At 34.7% G+C, this 23,629-nt stretch overlaps 1 protein-coding gene across 3 annotated transcripts in view; it reads left to right on the top strand.

Moving 5' to 3' along the window:
* Positions 1-23,629, top strand: part of LOC143203554 (Krueppel-like factor 6) — a 696,440-nt gene that overhangs the window by 377,235 nt on the left and 295,576 nt on the right. For 2 of the 3 annotated variants that reach the window (XM_076415756.1, XM_076415759.1), the window contains exon 1: positions 18,951-19,058. The exons of the other annotated variant lie outside the window; for it this stretch is intronic. The gene's annotated coding sequence lies outside the window, so the exon portion shown is untranslated. Of the gene's footprint in view, positions 1-18,950; positions 19,059-23,629 lie in introns of those variants that run through there. 3 annotated transcript variants of the gene reach the window in all.

Here is a 23,629-nt window from a genome sequence, read left to right as displayed (position 1 = left end):
TCATCTTAAAGCGAACCCACCGCCGCCAGAGAGGGCGACCTCCTTCTGCAGTCCCTCTTCGTGTATAATAAATATTTTATAATCTATTTCCTACACACTGCCATAAAATCAGATCCCGCTCAGTATAAAATTCCACCACCGCCGCCTCTCGCTACGTAAACAATAATTTAGAGCTGATCCCTTTTCTTCGTGCCCGAACCCCCCCGTTGCCTCGATATTTATTTTAACGCGAAGAATATTTTATTAGGCGAGAGCCGAGGAACAGAACGGGAACACTGGCAAAACAAATTTGCCTACCCCTTTGCGGCTCTTAACGGCCACCCCCCTCTCGAACATAAGGCTATTTTAAGGGGTCCCTTCTTTTGCCTGCTCCATATAACGACGCGATATTTTCTTAACTCGTCCCGATATCGACACCCGACAAGTGTACGTCGTACACTACAAGAACTACGCTTAATACCTTCCGGTGGTTTATCGTTTTTAAGGCCGGGGTTCTTTGTCGACTAGACGTAGAAGGGTGAGATCCAAGGAAACGGCGAAGGGTTGTTATTTGTGTGTGCGGGGGTGGCGTAGCTTCTCTAAGACGTAACGTTCGCGTATAGACTTCTACAAAGTCGACGAACGTGGGATGCGTGCTTTATAGAATGTTTGGCTTGGAATCAAATTAATTATAATTATTCCGGTAAAATTAACCTCGATGACATGGGACAAAGACCGGTTGTTTTAATTTATAATGAGGCATTATAGAGCACAAAGACTCTCGGTTTTTCGTCGGGATGATTAATAGAGCTCTAACGAGTCGTTAAGTTCGATTTCAGAGCGAAATTATACGAGAAAATCATTGTAAGGTATTTCGATGATTATATATAGAGCGCAGGCGTTTCATGTTGAGATGTCGTGAATATTTAAACAATTCAACTTTTGAAGTATTGAACTTTTTTTTAATGAATAAGACGTCCACAATGACTTGTGCTATAACGGGTACTATAAAGTGTAAAGTATTGCTTTCGATAGCTGACGAGTAGCGCTCTGAGCGTTATTCGTTCATTATATAGTCTGTTCAAAACAAAATTAATTAAACAAAAATGTTATCTAATATAATTTATTTTAATATCATAGTACATTTAAAATCTACAGTTAATTATACAGCCACAATAGTTTATATGTTAGAGTTATAACCTCTTATCACTATTGCTTTCAAGAATTTTGCATACGTCTGACAACATTGTGTCTCCTTTTAACTAGAACAAAATGAGTATATACGTATGTACAAAAAAACTTTGAATACATATTCTGGCTTCATACCTAAGGATGGGACTGGAAGATATTGAATGGTGTTCTTGAAGAATTACTTCAACTTCAATGATGATTGATTATAGATTACAGAAAAATCCTTTCACTGTAGTAATACTTAAGTTCAAAAGGTCGTATGTTAGTTTTGGCCATACATCAACATCGGGGGCATTTACGGTTCCAAGTGATGAGACGACAGGAGAGTCCAAGATGACTGGCACCAAATGGTCTTTTGCCGATGTCGCTTCGGCTTCGAGATATTGAAATGTTTTGCGAGCGACAGAGATCTTGGGTTACGATTGGGATAGTAGTTGGTTATCTACGGATATTTGTGGATAGGTAGGGTTTTATCAAGGTCTTGTCGTGTGCTAAGGTGCTTAGGAGGAACCTTACTCTGGGCGTGTTCGTGAAACCCTTCACGAACTTCCGTTCGCCTGACTCGTGCTGAGGGGAAAGTTCTTTGGGAAATACTTTAACCTCAGGATCTGTCGAGTATGTCTGTCGGAATTTTTATAGGTCAAGCTCCATCGTTGGGTCCTTGATTGAGGGCGGGACTTGGATGTTTTCTCTTTTATTGTTGGGAATTCCTCAATTCTGTAAAATCCTTTTGTCTCCTAGGGAATACTATAGTATTTACAAAGACGAATTCAGATTGTTATATATATATATATATATATATATATATATATATATATATATATATATATATATATATATATATATTACTCCACGAAAAACCTTGAGAACTGATCCACACCTCGGTAATTACATTGAAAGCGTAAAACAGCGGGCACGTGAAGAAAAAAGAAACAAGGAAAAAAACCAAATCGGATATCTAAACAGGATTAACTGACAGATGGCGTCGGGTTTTTTCTTTTCCCTATTACCCGTCTTAATTCACCCCTCGGCATTTACACCCCCATACCCGGCCGTGGCCGGCGGCGGAAAGGGAACCGGGGCGAGAGAGGGGATTTCGAGTCCTTTTTCCTTCAAGGTTTTTCTTTTACCGTTTAATGGAGACCGCAGTGTCGGGAAAAATATGTAAATGTGGCAACTGTTTGTTCAACTAAAAGCTCGGCACAAGGGGCTCCGTCGTCTGCCAGAAGGACCGTCAATAGCCGTCGGGCCGAAGACGAAACTGCGGGTCGTGGGAGAGAAGGGAGGAAGATGGTTAGTGTTGATTTAGGATGAGGGTATCGGGCGGTGCAATCGATTCGAAGATTTTCTAGTGTTTAATGGCAAATAAAGGAAGGGTGTTGAGGTTTAGAATAGAGTTTAGATAAAAGAAAACATCGTCTTTTGTCGTTGTCCAATCATTGGCAGGTTCAAGGTGTTGTAACCGTTTATTTGTAGTAAAAAAAGAAAAGCAACGAAAGTGTGTTAAACTTACAAGATATATTATTTACATTACACAATGTTCCATAAGATACGATAAGTTTGAAATTTTACAGTATTTCTGTTTTTGTTAAATGTATTTAATTAATCGTTGTTTTTAGTCGAATTCTCTCGTCGTACATTTAACAATTTTAATTATTTGCAAATTTATTAGGTTTTGTTTAAATTCTTTTCTTGGTCATTTGATGTAATTTTTTTATCGATGTCCATTCACTGGCTGATTCGAGATGTTGTAACCGTTTATTTGTTCTTAAAAAGTCAACGAAAGTGTGCCAAATTTACCAGATATTTTTTTTGGATTACACAATGTTCCATAGGATTCGATAAGTTTGGAATTTTATAATATTTCTTTTGTTATTTTTATTTAATTAAACCTTGTTTTTAGTCAAGTTGCTATAATAAGTGGCGTCATATATTTACCAATTTTAAGTATTTTCAAATTAAGTACGTTTTAGTGTAATATTTAGCACAATTGTATGTCCAAATATCACATTTGGGTTGTACGAGCCAAAGAGAAAGTTTCACTAGGTGCATAAATGACAAATCACTACAATTATCTTAAACACAAATTTTATCAACTATTTATAGAGTAATTTTGGTCCATTTTATTATCAAGCATTCATTGGATCCCGACATACATTCGTACTTAGCCAAAACCGATTAATTTCCATTGTAACGCTCGTATCGTTGATATCCTGGTCTGATGACGCTCGTGAATTTAGTACTCGCGTGGATTGACCAAAACAATTGATAATTTCTACATTCCAATGCTTTCGATTTGGATTTAATATCGCAGATCTGCTTTTTTCATATTCGATTTTGATGACAAATCATGTACATTCTTGAAAACTGGTTTCGTTTGTTAACAATTATTTAACTATGTGTATCTACTTTAAACCATTATAGTACTACTGAACCATCTGTTGTCGTGAAGAGTGTTTGAGGCTTTAAGTCAAATTGGACAGGGAGTTGGTTAAATAGTATAAATTAGTTCGGTTTATTTGTTTTGCGGTCAGAAATGTATTAGTTTCAGGGCAAATCGAATGGATATATTAATCAATTAGTTATCTCTCATACAATTTTCAAATTATATATGTGTTTATCTCAATATTTCTTTGAGTCAGTATAAATTAGGAGTCAGTTTTCGACTTCTGCGATACCAGTGCGATATATCTGGGCGATTGATGTGCCAAATCGTGCTACGTCAGTATTACCTACCATTGGCCAGAAGCAGTAATATTCAGAGAATATGACGGCATAAGTTCTTGTGATAGCATTTCTGTAAATAAGAAGTGTTGATTTTATTACAATGCTGAATTTAAATGCTTTCAGTCACTATAGTGAATTTCTGTTACCATTTCAATCACGTTTTTATGATGTTTATGATGTTTTGTTTTTATTTCGTTCATATATAGCTCATTTAAGCATAGTTTATAAAGATTAAGCTATTTGAATAACTAACATTTGAAGAAATTTATTCTGTTTCTAAAGCTGACCATGATGAATACATAATACATATATACTGACTGAAAGTCAATTAAAACAATAATCTCACCATTTTCTCGCCGAATGAGTTCTTTCATTAAGTATATGATTTGATAATTTGAATATATATTACGGTCCAAAAGCTTGGAAATGCTCTATTTTTAGTCTTAAATCCTAGTTATAGCAATAATCAACGAAATTACTAGTTTCTTATAAATTATCCAGTCCACATGTTTTTTACACTATTTACTATAACATTTTTTAAAAATAGCTTATCTGTACCATCGGATATTTTATATATTCACAACAAGATCACTAAGTGTGAAAAGAGAAACGTAGTCGTTAAACGAGCCTAATTGGCTCGCGGGACTTCACAAAAGACACTCGTTAAGTTTGTTATAATTGCTACCGTCCTTTTCCCCCGTCAACACTGCTCCCATCATTTCGTTCGTTCGTTTTTTTATTATCCGACTGTAAAATAATTCGTAAAAGGGGCCGGAGGGGGCGGAAAGACTCCGATAACCTAATAAATTAGTCGTCGCCCGACCAACACTCCTCGTAAATCACCGTTTTCGGAATTATTATCTCGCTGCCGTCTTTTCTCTGGATCTCCGGGAAATTACCAATCCCCGAAAACAAAACCGCGATATCATCGTTCCGTTCCGAGCCGTCAGGTTGGCGCTCGTTCGTTCTCAGCCTCGGTTGTTTTTCGTTTAAAACAACCGCGATTTCAAATTCATCTTGTTCGCATATTATAAAGAATTTGAAGAGAAAAATATACGTGAGAAAGAATCTAACGGCCAAATTTAAGAAAGCGTTTGTTGTTGGTTTTGTTTATATTCAAGCGTTCGATTGATAATTATTGAGAATCTGTAACCTTTTTACATCTCGAGTGATTTATCGGTCACTTGTCGGTTATCAATTCAGTTACTATACCAACAATCTCTCGAGGAACTTGCCAAGTATTCTCTGACTTGCTTCTTTTGTTTACTATTTCTATATTTCGACAAATGTAGATCCGAATATTATGTATTTTGTTTAATTTTCTATCTACCCTCTATTTATTGCACTATGTATTTTCCATCAAACTTCAGTTTAAGTTAATAATTTCTTACATAGCTTGTATCCCAGCACAAGGTTTTTATTATTTATCAGTTATTCTCAAAAAAAAACCTTGAGGAATAGATAATCAGTTCTTACAGTTCCGTATTAGTTATAACAGTTTTTAACCAGCGATGCTTTTAGAGCAAATTATACCATTGCACTATATGCTCTAGGTATTGCAGGATTTTGAAGATTCTTCGCTAAACGTTAATCAGCCGGTTTGTCTTCCGATGGTGCTCGTGCTGGTTGCGATAGTCGCTGGTTCGAAACCTGCTGGGACACGGTAGTGCATTTAAGTTTGTGATTGCCCTTGAGCAAGACTGCAAAATCCGACCAGGATAATGATCACAGTCACGCCAGTAACCAGACTCATCAAGACAGGATGTCTTCTGGGATGATCCATGAATGAAAGTCCTCAAGTCAAAGTCCACGTTAAGTAGTAGTATCAAAGATTTATTTTGTGGTTTTAGTTGACCAATGTATAGAGACCAGTATCTTTATATTCTCTCTTTTTATAGCTAATTACAGTCAGCAATGATGTGAATGTTTCGTGTTCAAAGATTTATTTTTTACTTACTGTAGAACTAAAAATTTCTTATTTCCTACCTGTTATATAGAGGTTTGATGTAAAAAAATTTTATCTTAAAATGTCGATAGAATATAATCAATCAATAAATCGTGATGAAATAGAGTAATAGAGTTAAATAAAGAAACTTTTGACAGGACAAAGTCTCAGATAGTGTGTAAATGGAGGACAATTAAGAGGGTCGTTTTTATTTGGCATCTTTGTTGCCTTACGAAAATTACAACAGGCAAGTGATATAATCTGGTAAAGTGTGCGTGTGCACAAGCGCCAATAACAATATATCATACTATCATTCCACATGGCACCAACGTTAAGTATTTCGGAATGAATCTTGATGTAAAACGTGGCTGAAAGGAACATGTGAAATAGAAATGGAAACAACTGTTGTTAAAATATTGGTAAATTTATTGATTGACCGTGAGTCTTTCAAGAAATTAAGAAAATTGGAAGGAACCATGAGGAGTGTTAATGTTGAAATATTGACTCTTGGATAACACCAGAACAGGACACAGGCTTGAAAGAATCAAACCACTTGATTTTGTGTAGTGTAATGTAGTGAGTTTCACTTAATAGAGAAACAGCAGTACTACTAACATACATAAACATTATTACACCGGAGACTGAGATAGGGCCGATGGGTCTTCCTAAATATATACCTAGATATAAGTTAAAGTAAAGATAAATTGTTGGTTAGTCAGCAACGAGTATTAACAATGTAATAAATAAATTACAAAAAAAATTGGTTTTTCTAAAAGCAACCCTTAACTAATATATGCAATAAGCAAGTTAGTGGTTTGTATATTGGAATTTTTTAACTTGTAGTAGATTTATTTATCTACTTATTTACTATTTTATTTTATTTTTTTAAAATAAATTTTAAAGTCTTCTTTTACCAACTAGGGGTTTATCTGGACTGGACCTACAGTTTAACGTGGGCTCCCAACCTCGGTCCTCGACTGGCGAATGACCAACTGAGATATCATCCCGGAACACATCCGGTCTTACCCAGCCTGGTTACTGGCTTGGCTGGGATTATTGTCCTTGTCGGATTTTGCACTCTTTTGCATCACAAATATTAAACAAACACAAACATAAATTCACGACCATGCCCCAGCAGGATTTGCATGTTTATTATTTTTAAATAATTCGAAAACGTCAAAAAATTGTTTCGCTTTTTACTTTGATAGCATCTCCGAAATTAATTTAAATTTTAAATAATTATCTTAAGGTCATATTTCTAAAGGATTGAGCTTTGAAAATATACGCCAAAAATCGATTTTTTCTAATTTCCATACGAATAAATAACATAGAATAGTTTTTTCAATGAATTGATCGATTCGGTGTAATATAATATCTTGATCTGGTGTTGTTAGTTTCTGTTACAACTGTATTGTCGCCAGCTCTTAAAACACTGCCAAACATTCGGTTGGTTCCTTAGATGTTCTCATTTGTTTTAAGTTTCATCCCATCACCAATTTAAGTTCCATCGCACTTTCGCTGATGCAGAGAGCAGTAAAAAGAACCGACCGCTTCACCGCTCGATCCCGAGTCAATTTATCCCCGCCGCCGGTTAATGTATTTGTTTTTCCCGGGGGCCCATTGCGGGAACACGGGCATATCGGCCGTCGAAGACGTGTCGTTCCTTCTAATTCGGACCGGGGGGGTGTATACCACCCCGCCCCTCATTAGGCCGGGAAAGCTACACCGAAATTGGGTAAGAGTATGCCAGGATCGTTGGCGGAATCTTAATCGACGGATTAGGGATTAGCGGATGGGCTGGGGAGAGCGGGGGGCGGGACGCCGGCCGGATTAAGGAATTCCCCGTGACGTCGTTGTCTTGCGATGAGCGTTTAAAGGAACGGGAAGGTGTCGTTTTCTTTTCAGGTTCGACGTTGGGTTAAATGGGAATGGCTTTCTGGGTTTTTTGATAAGCTCCCTCCGCCCGTCCCCGAGGTTTGACCTTGATGGCTTTTATGGTTATCGCGGAAGTGGGGCGATTAATTCAGCGTTGTTAAATTCACGCCGGTAGTCGAGAAGAATTTTTATTAGAGCTAAATGTGTCAATATCGATCGTGTCGGATATGAATCATTTTTTTAAATTAATTACATCTTGCATTATATATGCTTAGTACAATCTTTATTTACGAATTAATTTATTAGTACTGTTCTGTTATACTTGCATCAATACAAGTGAGGCGAGTGCAGGATTAATAACAGGTCAATTGAAAAGTCCCCTGGCCTGATACATAGACGGCGCTGCTAGAACTAAATCCATATGTTTTTTAGTTGGCCATAATCCTCAAAAGACGCGTGTATAAATTTGACGGCTCTCGGATCATTAGTTTGTGAATTATAGCATTTTGAGTGAAGGAACTTATTAAAAAAATGGATAATAAGGAATTTCGCGTGTTGATAAAATATTGCTTTTTGAAGGGAAAATACAGTTGAAGCAAAAACTTGGCTTGATCGCCGAGTTTCCGCACACTGCCACATGAAAGTCAACCATCAAGGATTGGTATACTAAGTTTTGGACGTGGTGAAATGAGCAGCAAAGACGTTGAACGCAGTGGACGCCCAGAAGAGGTTGTTACCGGCGAAAACATTAAAAAATCCACAAAATGATTTTGGATGACCGTATATTGAATTTGAATGAAGTAACAGACACTTTAAAGATATCAACTGAACCTGTACATGATATCTTTCACGAATATTTGGGTGTAAGAAAGCTCTATGCAAAGTGGATGCCGTGCGAGCTCACTTTTGACCACTTACAACAACGAGTTGATGATTCAGAACCGTGTTTTAGCGAGAGCGCCGATATGTGACAACGGATGAAGCATGGCTCGATCATTTCACTCTGAAGTTCAATCGACAGTCATCGGAGTGGACTGCACACGATGAACCCGCTCTAAAGCGTGGGAAAATGCAACAGTCGGAAGGCAAGGTTCTGGCGTCTATATTTTGGGATGCGCATGGAATAATTTTCAGGCTACCTTGAAAAAAAAGGACCATCAACAGCAACTATTTTTACATAGCGTTTTTGGACCGTTTGAAGAACGAATTCGCTGAAAAACGGCCGCATTTGAAGAAAAAGAAAAAGAAAGAAACTTCATCAAGACATTACACCGTGTCATAAGTCAGTGAAAACGATGGCAAAAAATCACCCATCCATCGTATTCTCCAGATCTATTCCTGTTCTCATATCTAAAAAGAATGCTCGCTGAGAAGACATTTTCGTCAAATGATGAGGTGATCGCCGAAACTGAGGTCTATTTTGAAGCAAGGGACAAATCGTACTATAAAAACGGTATCGAAAAGCTATAGGGTCGCTATAATATTAGTGTATCACCCTTGAAGGGAATTATGTTGAATAAAAAAACCTAATTTTACCAAAAGTGTGTTTTACTATGGTAGGCCGGAAACTTTTCGATTCACCTGTTACATCAATATGTATTTCCCAAATTAAAATAAAAGTAAACTGCTTAAGTTGAAGTCAAGAATACACTAAATAACTTCGTGTGATTTGGTTCTCTTCAATTTTATGATTTCCAGCGTGTTGTCCAGCGGCAGTATTGCTTCCACGTTGCTGTGATTTTAGCAACCTTACTTCATGTTTTAAGACGAAATATTGGATCACTTCGTGTACCATTTGATTTCGAGGTTATCGTGCAGCTCTTCGTTGGTTACGTTGGTAATTAATCGTAGATCTTCTGGAATCGTCTGAAAAAGTATTTTAAAAGGCATTTTAACTAGTTAATCTTGAAAATAAAGTGATCCTTTATTAACTACTGCAGTTTTCTATCTCCATTATACCCACCATAACTCAGGTATCTGGTTTGTAAAAAGTCCCGTAAACTTAGTGTGAAATTTTTCCGAAGTAGTCAGTCAAATTAAACCATCAAATCGTATCCTCGCTCTATAGGCTTGCGATTATTTTTGTGTCACATGAATCGTAACTTCACTTACATGTTGAAACAACAATGTGGACGTCACAGATGTTACAGTAGAGGATAATTAACTGCAGCTAATTATGAATTTATGGTTCAAATTGAGTGTTTTATGAGAGATTCTGAATTTCAAGCTCCAAGAATAGCTACATATAACAGTCTAATGGCTGAAATGATGGACGTTGCAAATTAATCCACAAAAAAACCCAGGATAAGTTCCATATCGTATACGCTCCCTTTCTGAATCCCATTTACTTATTGAAAAAGTTTTCATTTCGTGGTTACAAACAGATAAGTTCAGTCAGGGTCACATCAAATGCAGCGAGCAAGTCCCTCTCCGGCATAGAACAAGTAAATTATCAGTCATTTAAAATTCTTGTATGTCAGGCTATGGTACATTCTATGTTCTACGTGGTTTACGAATATGATCTCCATACTTCAAACCATGTACGATAAAAATAACTACAAGTCTTCTTAAATAAGGTGTTGAGGATGATTTTGAGTGCCCCGTGGCATGTCACAAATAACAAACTACATCGAGAAACAACGGTTCTTTAAATTCCTTATTCCTTGAGTTCCTCTCAATTCAGAAACACGATTACCGAAAAGTGTATAAAATTAACGTCCAGCTTAATTAACTTATTTATTATTAATGATTCTTCTTTATTTTAATTAGAAATTAATAAGAGCAAGATTATCAGATGTTATTTGATTAGTACTTTCTTCGAGACTTGACCGATTTTGAAATTCGAACCATCCAATAGAAGCCGATTTTTTATAGGCTGTAGACTAATTATAGGAAAAATAAGAAAATCTCATCTTCAATAGATCTTAGAACCAAATTCAGACTCCTAGCCTGGTTATTGTTCTTTTCGGTCACCAGATGGTAACTACATAATTATGAAGACTTAATAACTTTTTATTTTTTATTGACTATACTTTGTAAAATTGGGTGAATAACGTCCTCACAGTATTACTAACAAAAAAGTATCTAACTATGGCTTTCCACTTATAGGTTACCATATTGTCTCTACTACCCTCTTAAAGTCCTTTCCAGACTGAAGCAATATGAATGGAAGTTTTTTTTATTGTATTATTGTGACTAATATTTGACAAATAACCACTTTCATGGGCGACTGTTATCCTAGGAATGAAATTGTCACCAAGGGGTAATGATTTATTATCGGTGTTATATTTATCAGTTTGCAACTTAGCATAAAAAATAGGAAACCCAGTTTTGGGCAGATAATGGCCGATTATTCCGAATAATTTTTAATTCGAAAATAAGCTGTGGTAATGAAGAGTGATGGTAGAAGAGGAAAAACGAATAATTTTTCCAATAATTGATCTCTAGTTGAAGAAGAAGACTGAATCCTTACAAGTGAGACTGAGAAAACATGTTTACGAATTCTTAACTTTTTAATAGGTCAATGGTAATTACTGAGTCTCTTTGGTACATTTTATATTTTAATGGCCTTTTAACACATATCGTATTACCGATGCTTTGCCTCAAGGACATTCTTGAAAGATTTACGATTCTTAGGTTTATTTCAAAATTCTTGGAAGATATCTTCTTAGGGTTGGTATGATCGACCTACCACCACCATATAGCTCGTCAAAATAATTTACTTTATAAATATTTTTAATTTGGTTGTAGTTGACTTATTTAAATAAGCAAATATAGGTACTTAATAGACTACTGTGCGTTTATATGAGTTACAAAGGAATATATTGTGTCGAATTTTAATAAATTGAAATTTGGTTTGTGAAAATTAGATCTACAAAGATTAGAACGCGTTAGGCGTTGCTAACAAATTTTAGTTAAGTGAAATGCTTTAAAACCATGATCTTTGCAGTTTTCATTAGTATAGTTTGATATAGACTGTAATGATACAAAAGAAAGAGAGTGTTTACTGCTCAACACATCAACTTATCCTACTGACTGAATGTTTAAATACGTGGTTTATGGTTATTTTTCTTGTTTAAAAACACTTACAGGGGGTTCCAAGTTAAAAAAAAAATGAGTATCGCTGTTAAGTTTCAGGTTAATTGTTTATTCAACGACAATTGACATTGACTTGTATCCTTCTCTCTTTTATGATAATTGTTAACTCAGCCTTGTATCTGAGGCTGATTCTAACATTTTATGACGCTTTAGTGGTTCCCTCTTAATCAGGCAAATAATCAAAACAACAACAAAAGGACAAACAGAGCAAATATATTTGTCAGAGTGATTTAAGATACGGTTTTTCGTTCTTTTCCTTCCGTTCGCCTTCGGGCGCATTTTCGCCAGTTTCCATGGATAAATTGTGGAGGTAGCGCCGTGGCGAAGCGACGTTGAAGGGGGGGACTCGGTTTAGTCTCGTTGGGGCGGTAGATGGCCTGCCGTTCGAGTGCTCGGCAAACAGGCCGCATTACGTTGTTTATTTTTCTTGTTTTATGGGACCTATTTTTAGAGCCCCCCCGTGCGATACGGAAATAATTCTACGCCTGTCAAAATTCCGCCATTTTCCATCTTTCGCCTCGCCGTATCGTTCGAGAAATAATGCGGGGAGAGCGGCCCCAATTGCGATCCAATATCCAATCCGATGCCGAGAGGAGAATCGGCCATCAACGGAATCACGGGCACTTTATTTTGAAAGAAACAATCTGATGTCATTTGAAAGACGTTCCGTATTGTTTTGGATGATGTTATTGTTAATTTGAAGATCAATTTTAATTAAAGTTGATGATTTATTAAGATATCACAATTTATTTACCGTATTTCTTTGTTATTATATCATCTATTAATTTCACTAGGTTTTTGAATTAACAATACATAATTTTGTATCTTCATTTGATGTAAACAACGTATTTCGTTGAATGATACTCATCATTAGGGTTTGCCATCTGATGTTTACTCCAAAACTTAAGCAGAATTTAGATTGAAGACAACTTTTTACAGTAAATAATTTAATCAATACTTCAAAATAATTTCGCAGATTGTCTTTTGTCAGTTTATATTATTTATTCTCAGTTTTCATAGCTACTTTGCTGACGATATTGCCCCAATGACTTTACGAAAAGACTGCGAGTAATGAAGTTGCAAATACTGTAAACAAAATTAACAGTTCGACCAAGCAATGATGAATCTATTTGAGTAAAACTAAATATGTGCGCCTCAATTTTACAATGTTGAGTTACAATGCTAACACAGCAGAATATTTATAACTGTTTATAGCACACAATAATGGATATTAATTTTTGAAGAATGTATTAGCTATTTGGAAGAAATCCTACTCTATCCACATACAATAAAGTACTGCTGTATGAAAAATACTAAGCCTAATTATATGGACATGATCCTTGAGGACATGAGGACATGAGTTTTGAGATAGGGTCAAGAAAAGCAATCTGGAAACGGTTTCAGAACAAATTATGGTCATGTCGATGCACCGTGATACTTACAAGATTTGGAAATGGATCCCATCAAGTAGGACATTAGAAAACTCTTCACCATGTCGGTGTTGATGCCATTGTTTTATGGTATATATTAGAGTACTAAGCTTTTTGAGCTATTGTTGATTACGGTCTGTTACGCTATGAAATATAAGGAATTAATATACTCTGGTGTCTGAATATCTGGTGAGTTTGAGATAAAAATTATAGTTTCGAAGTACCAAGAAAGACTGCGTTAATATATGAACACATAACATTGTGTGGCTGCTAGTTACCCTTAAATATATAGGAATGGAGACTAAAATTAATATTTTTTTATTATAGCGTTATTATGACTTATTTGGCTTTTTTCCGTATATATGAAATATGATACCTTTGATGATATGACTTATAAAAAATCCTATTCTTGCTGAAAGTAGTTAATCTAATTAAACTAGTTCTCTGTTTTTTTTTTTGTTAAGAATGCCTCTTAATTAGAAACTATGCTATGCATTTATTCTGTTTATATTGACTGTTTTAGTCCATTATAACTATAAACTTATTAAATATCGTGAATTTGATTAGATATCGATTTACCATTAGCTATATATATATATATATATATATATATATATATATATATATATATATATATATTTATATATATATATATATATATATATATATATATATATATATATATATATATATATATATATATATATACAGGGAATAGATAAAACAATATTGAACATTGAAATATAATGCATCCCGTTGGCAATACTGCTTCAGTGTAAACAATGTGACACGTATGTGTTGGTCACTTTACTTAACGATTCTTGTAGGTTATATTTCAGTGTGTTATATAATTTTTTCTGCGATGGTTAAAACAAGCGATTAGTGAATCGTTTGATCTCTCAGACTTCCAAAGAGGGTAAATCATAGGAAAAGGCCTACGATTGTGTAAGTGTGTATAAATAACGGAAGCCAACGCTAAGCTACCAACGGTCTTAAAACATGGGTATTTGATGGTTGGAAAAATATGGACATGGGGGGGGGTCTGTTACAATTTTCAGCTGGTGGGTTATTACGAATGAAAATGTCAACATCTTTAATTATGAAGGTCTTACTATAACTGGCAAGATGATAATGCTTCCATACAGACATCAAATATTTGCCAGTACAATCGCCAGACTTCAATATAAAACAACTTCAATATTTATTCTGTTTATACTGACTGTTTTAGTCCAATATAACTATAAATTTATTAAATATTGTGTTGACTTAAACTTATTATATAATGTGATGCGTATGTGTTGCGCAGTTTACTTACTGAATCTTGTAGGTTATATTTCAGTGTGTTATATGATTTGTTCTGCGATGGTTAAAATAAGCGATTAGTGAAATGATCTCTCAGACTTTGAAAGAGGACAAATCGTAGGAAGAGGCCTACAATTGCCTAACTATGTATAACGTAAGCCAACGCTAAGCTGCCAAAGATCTTAAAACATGGATAATTTATGCTTGAAAAAATATAGTATGGAGAACCCCAAAAAAGCCTACAATTAACATGGGAGGTTCTGTTATAATTTTCAGCTGGTGGATTATTACGAATGAATATCTCGACATCTTTAATTATGAAGGTCTTACTATAACTAGCCAGACGATAATGCTTCCATTCATACAGCCAGAAAAGTTGAGTCTTGATTTGTGGGACGTCAGAATATCATCAAATATTTGCCAGTACAATCGCCAGACTTCAATATAAAACAACTTTAATATTTATTCTATTTATATTGACTGTTTTAGTCCCTTATAACTATAAACTTATTAAATATTGTGTTGACTTAAACTTATTATATAATGTGATGCGTATGTGTTGCGCAGTTTACTTACTGAATCTTGTAGGTTATATTTCAGTGTGTTATATGATTTGTTCTGCGATGGTTAAAATAAGCGATTAGTGAAATGATCTCTCAGACTTTGAAAGAGGACAAATCGTAGGAAGAGGCCTACAATTGCCTAACTATGTATAACGTAAGCCAACGCTAAGCTGCCAAAGATCTTAAAACATGGATAATTTATGCTTGAAAAAATATAGTATGGAGAACCCCAAAAAAGCCTACAATTAACATGGGAGGTTCTGTTATAATTTTCAGCTGGTGGATTATTACGAATGAATATCTCGACATCTTTAATTATGAAGGTCTTACTATAACTAGCCAGACGATAATGCTTCCATTCATACAGCCAGAAAAGTTGAGTCTTGGTTTGTGGAACGTCAGAATATCATCAAATATTTGCCAGTACAATCGCCAGACTTCAATATAAAACAACTTTAATATTTATTCTATTTATATTGACTGTTTTAGTCCCTTATAACTATAAACTTATTAAATATTGTGTTGACTTAAACTTATTATATAATGTGATGCGTATGTGTTGCGCAGTTTACTTACTGAATCTTGTAGGTTATATTTCAGTGTGTTATATGCTTTGTTTTGCGATGGCTAAAACAAGCGATTAGCGAAATGTTTGATCTCTCAGAATTTGAAAGAGGGCAAATCATAGAAAGAGGCCTACAATTGCCTAACTGTTTATAACGGAAGCTAACGCTAAGCTGCCGAAGATCTTAAAACATGGCTATTTTATGGTTGGAAAAATATAGTATGGAGAACCCCAAAAAAGCCTACAATTAACATGGGAGGTTCTGTTATAATTTTCAGCTGGTGGATTATTACGAATGAATATCTCGACATCTTTAATTATGAAGGTCTTACTACAACTAACAAGACGATAATGCTTCCATTCATACAGCCAGAAAAGTTGAGTCTCGGTTTGGGAATCGTCAGAATATCATCAAATATTTGCCAGCACAGTCGCCAGACTTCAATATAATTGTAACATTAAGGGAAGTTTTAGAACAGAGGGTGATGAGTGGATTTCCATCTCCAACATATTCGAAGCAATTGGCGGATGTTTTGTACAAGAATGGAACAATATTGCATTGGGTACTATTCAGACACTTTACGAGACTATTTGGTCAGGAATTACAACTGTTCTAAAAGCAAATTGCGATTGAACATCTTATTAATAAGTTAATATTGTTTATAGATCAGGTGGTTATATTATTTTGTCTCTTTCCCAGTAGTAATACCGTAAGATGAAAATCGGAAACAATATTTTTTCTTTAAATGATTAAGAATATAATTATAAGATTGTCGGCATAGAGCAACTATTCCGTTGACTGAATCTATTAAATCGTAATTTGTCGTCTTGACAGCCTTTAAAGCTCGAAACTATTTCCTAAACGACTGTTTCCTCTTGTTCCAGGTATGCTACACCTCCGACGCGGGCGATTTAACCCAGACCGGAGATTAATGAAGAAAATTGGAACAAACGTTTAAGATTAACAAATCTCGTCGTCGTAGCGACGAACTTGAATCTCATTATCCGCCTCTAAGACCACGAAACGATAACGTACTCCCCGAAAGCTTAATGGTGCCGTTCCGCATCGCGAAATTAATTCCCACCCCCCGCGGCGGGTGGAAAAGTTATATGACCCCTGGTTCGGTCCCCAACCCCCCCTGCTCCACCGTCGCCATCACCGGCTTCGGGAACAAAGATGCTCGTTGTTCGCCACGTACGACACACTCGCATTGGTCCGTTAATGGGTAGGAAATCTTCGGTTAAAGTTTCTCGGACGTCGACAAACATTCTCAAGTGAATCGATTCCGTAGAGTAATTTCATGTGTGGTTCCAATTATGAAGTTATTTTGACGAACCGTTGTTTCACGGTGTTCATTTTCTTAAATTTGTTTTTGATGGTCCGATCTGATTTTTAACAATCTATTTTAAAGATATGCTCAAGATATACACCATTCTCTTCATCCCATATTATATAGTTAGAGAAATGGTTGTATATTACGTTTGGCTTTATATTTGAAATTATAGTTGCAGACTCAACGTTTCTACAAAACTTTTGCTTTTGGTATATCATATACTTATATATTTCTGCAGTGACTTGAGACCAAGAATTTATATTTACAGTGGTCCGGAATTGACGGGGAAGCGACAACAACAAGAGGTATAAAATGTGTTCAAGTCTTTATTTTACGAATATTCAGTTCCCTTTCTGTTAATTACGATTTTATTTATAATTAATTAAGTTAAGAAATCTTTGGGTAGTAGAAATGTTGGTGAGCATTTTAGTGATTATATAAATGTTCTCTAACAGGTCAATCGAAAAGTCCCCAGTTTACCATAGTAAAACACATTTTTTTGCCAACATTAGTTTTTTTTATTCAACATAATTCTCTTCAACGGTGATACACTGATTATAGCGACCCTCCAACTTTTCGATACCATTTTTGTAGTACGATTTGTCCTTTGCTTCAAAATAGGCCTCAGTTTCGGCGATCACCACTTCATTCCACGAAAATTTGTTCCCGGCGAGTATTCTTTTGAGATCTGAGAACAGGATCTCAGACGGTGCATTGTCTTGGTGAAGCAGCACCTTCTTTTTCTTCAAATGCGGCCGTTTTTCGACGATTTCGTCCTTCAAACGTCCAATAACGCTATGTAATAATAGTCGCTGTTGATGGTCCTTCCTTTTTCAAGATAGTCAAGGAAAATTATTCCATGCGCATCCCAAAATACAGACACCATAACCTTGCCAGCTGACTGTGGCGTTTTCCCACGTTTTGGAGCGGGTTCATCGTGCGCAGTCCACTCTGATTGTCGATTGGACTTCGGAATGATATAGCCATGTTTCATCCATTGTCACATATCGACGCGAAAATTCTGGTTTGTTCCGCTTGATTATCTTCAAGCACTGCTCCGAATCAACAACTTGTCCTTGTTTTTGGTCAAAATTGAGCTCGCGCGGCACCCACTTTGCACGGAGCTTTCTTATACCAAAATATTCGTGAATGATATGATGTACACGTTCAGTCGATATCTTCAGAGTGTCTGCTATTTCATTCAATTTCAACTTACGGACTTTAAAATTCATTTTGTCGATTTTTTTTATGTTTTCGTCGGTAACAACCTCTTTTGGGCGTCCAGTGCGTTCACCGTCTTCGGTGCTCATTTCACCGCGTCTAAACTTAGCATACCAGTCCTTGATGATGGATTTTCCAGGGGCAGTGTCCAGAAACTCGGAATAAAACCAAGTTTTTGCTTCAAATGTATTTTTTCCTTTCAAAAAGCAATATTTTATCTTCACGCGAAATTTCTTTTTATCCATTTTTTTCACAATAACAAACGTTGCTTTACTAAAAATGCTATAATTCACAAACTAATGATCCGACAGCCGTCAAATTTATACACACATCTTTTGAGGGTTAGGGCTAACTAAAAAATGTATGGATTTAATTCTAGTAGCGCCATCTATGTGTCGGGCCGGGGACTTTTCAATTGACCTGTTATAATATTGGTATTTTAGAAATATTATCTATTTCTCCGAACTTCAACTGAATATTTTCATATTTTCACTAATATTTTATACATCAATGTATATTTTTTGTTAAATCTTTAGTTGTCAGAAATTTTCATTCGTCAAATATGATTCTTTAATGCCTTAATAATGATCACCATAATATTCTACAACACGAAGCATAATAGCCACTCATCACCATAAACTTGTTTCATCAATCGACACATTTTTCCGGTAAAAGTTTTTTCGTGTTTAATGAACATTACTCATTTTTACCCACTGATGCAACTAGCACACTCTCGGTTACAACAATGAATTATCAGTGCGAAATGTAGTTGTAGCAGAATAAAACCTGTTTGTTCTCATATAAGGATAGTACAATTGTTATATGGCGGTAAGTATATTATATTTTTATATAGAATGCATTTTATAATATCCTGATATTTTTCTCCTTATTCACATTTATTCACAATAGATTTTTATAAGTAAGTATAGGGTTATACATAAGGACAGCGTAATATTTGTGCGATGTTTATTGTGTGATCGTTACCTGGTTTTCGTCTTTTAGAAGTTTCGACAACAATAACAACAAGAAGTTAGTGTGTGAACTTTACCACTTTAACACACTAATAAGCTATTTGGTTTTATAATTTGCTTTCATATTTATATTTATTTTATTACAGCTACAGCTCAATTGTTTTGAAGCGTTCTGAAATATTTTCATATATTATATATATATATATATATATATATATATATATATATATATATATATATATATATATATATATATAGAAATTGGCAGCACATAGAATTTCTTCTTCAATGTGCCTTATTTTGTCTTATAGTTCATCCAAACCGAAGGTGTTGTTAACCATTCCTGTTTCCAGCAGGAAGGGCAATATATCTGCAGCGAATTATTAATAAATGTTATGACTAATAAAACCTAATCAATTGTTATTCCAACATTTACCTTTTTCCATCAACTTTTGTCATAACACTATTTTTTTATCATCATGTCATGAGTGACCGTTGGGCATATTGGTCCCATTCTGAAATATCATCTAAATACATAAAATGAAATAATAAGCCTTCCTTCATTTTAATTTAAAAACTGTATTCTTTTAAGGGCAATATCCAGAAGTTCCATTTGACCTCTTCGATATTTTTCAGACTAACAGTTTCCTTTTAAATAATTGTATTAAATTATGTTTGTATTCAGAAACTACACACTGTTTTTATGCATTTCAAATGTTTAGTCTCTGATAAAGCTAACCTCAAGCTGATCTTGATTATATTTTTCATTTTTTGACATATTTCAGTGACCGTGCCCATACTAATATGCAGTGCAGCTGCAAAACTTTTACTGGCAAGAGGGGACCTCCATTATCTCGTTCCTGTTTATTGTAACTGATTAGAATTTCAGTATTTTCTTCAGAATTTCAGTACTTCTTTCTTTCTTTTCTTTCAGCTTCAGAATTTTCAGTAAAAGTAATAATATGCAGTGATTTGAAATTTATCAAAACAAGCAAAGTATTGTTTTGAAAAATTTTGTATACGTTTGACAACCGGACGACTTTGATAGGCTAGTTCGGTTACACGTACAAACTTATCAGATAACATGGTGTCTCTTTACTACTAAAATAAGATGAGAAGGAATATATTGTCTGATTCTAAAACGAATGTATAAATTGCAGCAGGCAATATATAAAACATCTTGATAATGTATGTACAAAAAAACTTTAGAGAAACTATAAATATATTTTCTTCTCAATATCAGCTAGTTATACGATCCTCATGTGTATGCAAAATCATTTTACGGTGAATAAAAAAAGTACCGTGTGTATATATAATCAAGAAGGCCACAGCCATGTCCCGTATTCGCGAGCTGCCAAACTTCGATGAAATTAACATGTCGGCTAATTCCTTCGTCTAAATTAAACGGGAGATCGCGATGTTCCATCGACGGACTAATGCTGACGCTCCTCCGAAGTTGACGTTCGAAACTTCCTGCATCGGTCGCGGCCAAGTAACCGAGTTAGTCGGCAGTTCGGCATCGTAAACTCGGTTCCGGAAGCGAATTACGTCCTGTAATCGAACTTGTCAAGATATTTAGGAAAATCGTACGCGACGTGTTTAATCGCTTTTCCCGCTTCTAACGTGGCGCGTATTCGTCTTTACAAATTTCATTTCGCTCGATCTGCCGAGTGCAAGCATATCTACTTGGTTTTAAGCGCTTGTTTTGTTTGGTATTAAGGTCCGATGGATTTAAGCATTGTTGTGCATTATAAAGCCGTTCTGGGTCTCGAGCTCCGGATAATTATGTTATAGACTGTTAATGAGGTATTATTACTGATTGGACAAATCAGCTCACGTGAAAATGTATTTATAAATAAACCATTATGTATTTCCGAAACGCGAGCACCTCCACCATTCTCACAGTAGCGCATTCACCATTTTATATGAGAATGCCATTTCTAGCATTCTATAATATATATATATATATATATATATATATATATATATATATATATATATATATATATATATATATATATATATATATATATACATACATACAATACGGGACATATAAAGTACAAATTACAGCATATAGTCAGGTGTTAAGTTATGTAAGTAGAATAGAACTGATCCAGTCCAGCCTATTAAGCCAGCATTACAAGAAGAATGTTCTTTCATGAACAGTAGATTTTTAAATGTACTGCCGGACAAACAGCCTCTTGTTGGAGAATGTCTGGATGAACACACATTGTATGAATATATTTTTATATCCGGATAGCGTCGAAGGATGGTAACATTTTTACTTTTATCGTTTAGGTAGTGGACTAACTCTAACTCAATTTTTGATGTCTTTAGTTGATCACTGTCTCTGTTCCCAATGACATTAAAATCGTAATCTTCTTTACTACTAATAATTTATTTTTGTCTCGAAGGCACGAACTGCAAAAATTGGAATTATTTGCCCCTCATCTGTTGTGATACTTTCTGGCAATGTATATTTTGCAACTAGGGTGGAGGAATGACACCAATAGAGCACCATTTACTTCAGGCGACAGCTTAAGAACCTTATCAAATATTCTTTCTGAGCTCTTTTTTGATTGTGATGAGATAACAGTATAATGGCTCAAATTGTCGATCTCTTCTGATTTTTACACATATAAAAGTATCCAGAAGTACGTTATAATAACAATTGTTGCCCTGAATGTAATCTAAAGCTATTAGTTTCAGTACTTCAATGAATTTTTCCTAGTTTAATTTTGATTTACTTCTCATAAACTGCATCAGTGAATCGTAAAGAGAGTTCTATTTTGTGGAACAGGGATGCATTAACTGATGTTAGACTTTTTCTGACAAGTAATTTATATATTGCTGAACCCTGTCTGTAATTCACATTTTCACAATAACGCATCCACCATTTACACAATAAAATAAATCCCTTTTATACCATAATCCTATACGTTGTATTTTCTGATTAATTTTGATTGAGAACTTGATAGAGTAGTAGTAGTTTTGTTTTGATGCTGTGTATTGTAATATGTAACTCACACATATTTTTTACTTTCACAGTGTTATAAAATAGTTCATATAATAAAACTTCGTAAACTAAAGTAGTAAGTTTATTTTCCAATAACGCCCAAAGCTCGATTTAAAAATATTTGATCTTCAACGTTTAGGATTTCGATTATTATTGCTTAAGGTGGACCGTTTTACGACCAACAAATTCCGAAAAATATCCTCCTGAGCTGGCATAGAGTCGTTACCAGAACGACGTTTAGAAACGATTCGGAACCGTTTTTCGCGCTTTCTTATATTATCAATAATTCACGTTTATGATGGCGCCGCGTTAGTACATGTAACCGGCACCAGGTGCTCTTTATTCATGCAATTTTGAGACTGCACCCTATTCTTAGGTGCCAGTGTGTGTAACTTTTCTGATTTGATCGAACAGTTCGATTTGGATGAAGAAATATTTGCAAAAGTAATAGTATAAACAGTATCTACAATCCCCCTTAAATTTAATTCATAGTATATTTTAATTTTCTAATCTCAGCAGGGTAAAAATCGTCCTGCTCTTTTCTGGTTATGTTGTTTTCATTGCAGTTAATCGTAACGAGGAAACTTAGAATGATTCCCTGACAAGGGATCCAACCACTTGATATGTAGGTTACAAGTTTTAAGGTATTTAGTTAATAAGGCTTCATCCATGTCAGTGAATGAACTTAAAATGCTTCAAATCTTTTAAGTCAACTGGTACAATGAAAATATATGTAAATACGATTATTTATGTGTAATAATTTATTTTCAGTAGAAAAGACAAATATCATTAAAATATCATTATCATACTTGGGTAGTCGGAAATAATATATTTAAATTTTTTCTACCACAACTCTGTTAGCTTCTTTATAACATGGTATATCTGCTTAAGTTTTGATTATTTCAAATATCAAAGATAAAGTCATGAAACGATTGGCATTAACATTGCCTGATTGTATAAAAATTGTTAGAAATATACTAATAATAGGTACTGTGAAAGATTTGTGACATATGATGAAAAGCATATATAATTAATATATTATTAAATTAATATATATAAAGTTATATAATATATATTAAGTTTTTGTTTTAAATTCTGATCGTGGATAGTTAAGAAATCTCTCAAAATTATCCCTTTCTCTTATTATGAATAATATTATATTCTTGTAAATATAAGCAAAACGACACGATTAAATTGTGTAAGTTCGTATTTACATTGTATTATATTAGTATTTTTGGTAACTTAGATTTTATTTCTCAAGAAATGTAATAAACGTTTCTTTTGTATCTGTTTAAAATATTGAAACTATCAGATTAATTAATTAATTATTTTCACATAGAATCACATTTTCTGCGTTCATATCTTTTCGTGTTTGATTTGAAGGAACTCTCCTGCCCAAGCCAATTAAG

This window comes from Rhynchophorus ferrugineus, unplaced genomic scaffold (assembly GCF_030347505.1).
Source record: "Rhynchophorus ferrugineus isolate W39M unplaced genomic scaffold, kcgeb_rfMv2 rfM10, whole genome shotgun sequence".
Lineage (NCBI taxonomy): Eukaryota > Metazoa > Arthropoda > Insecta > Coleoptera > Curculionidae > Rhynchophorus > Rhynchophorus ferrugineus.
This window is presented reverse-complemented; position numbering and strand designations above follow the sequence as displayed.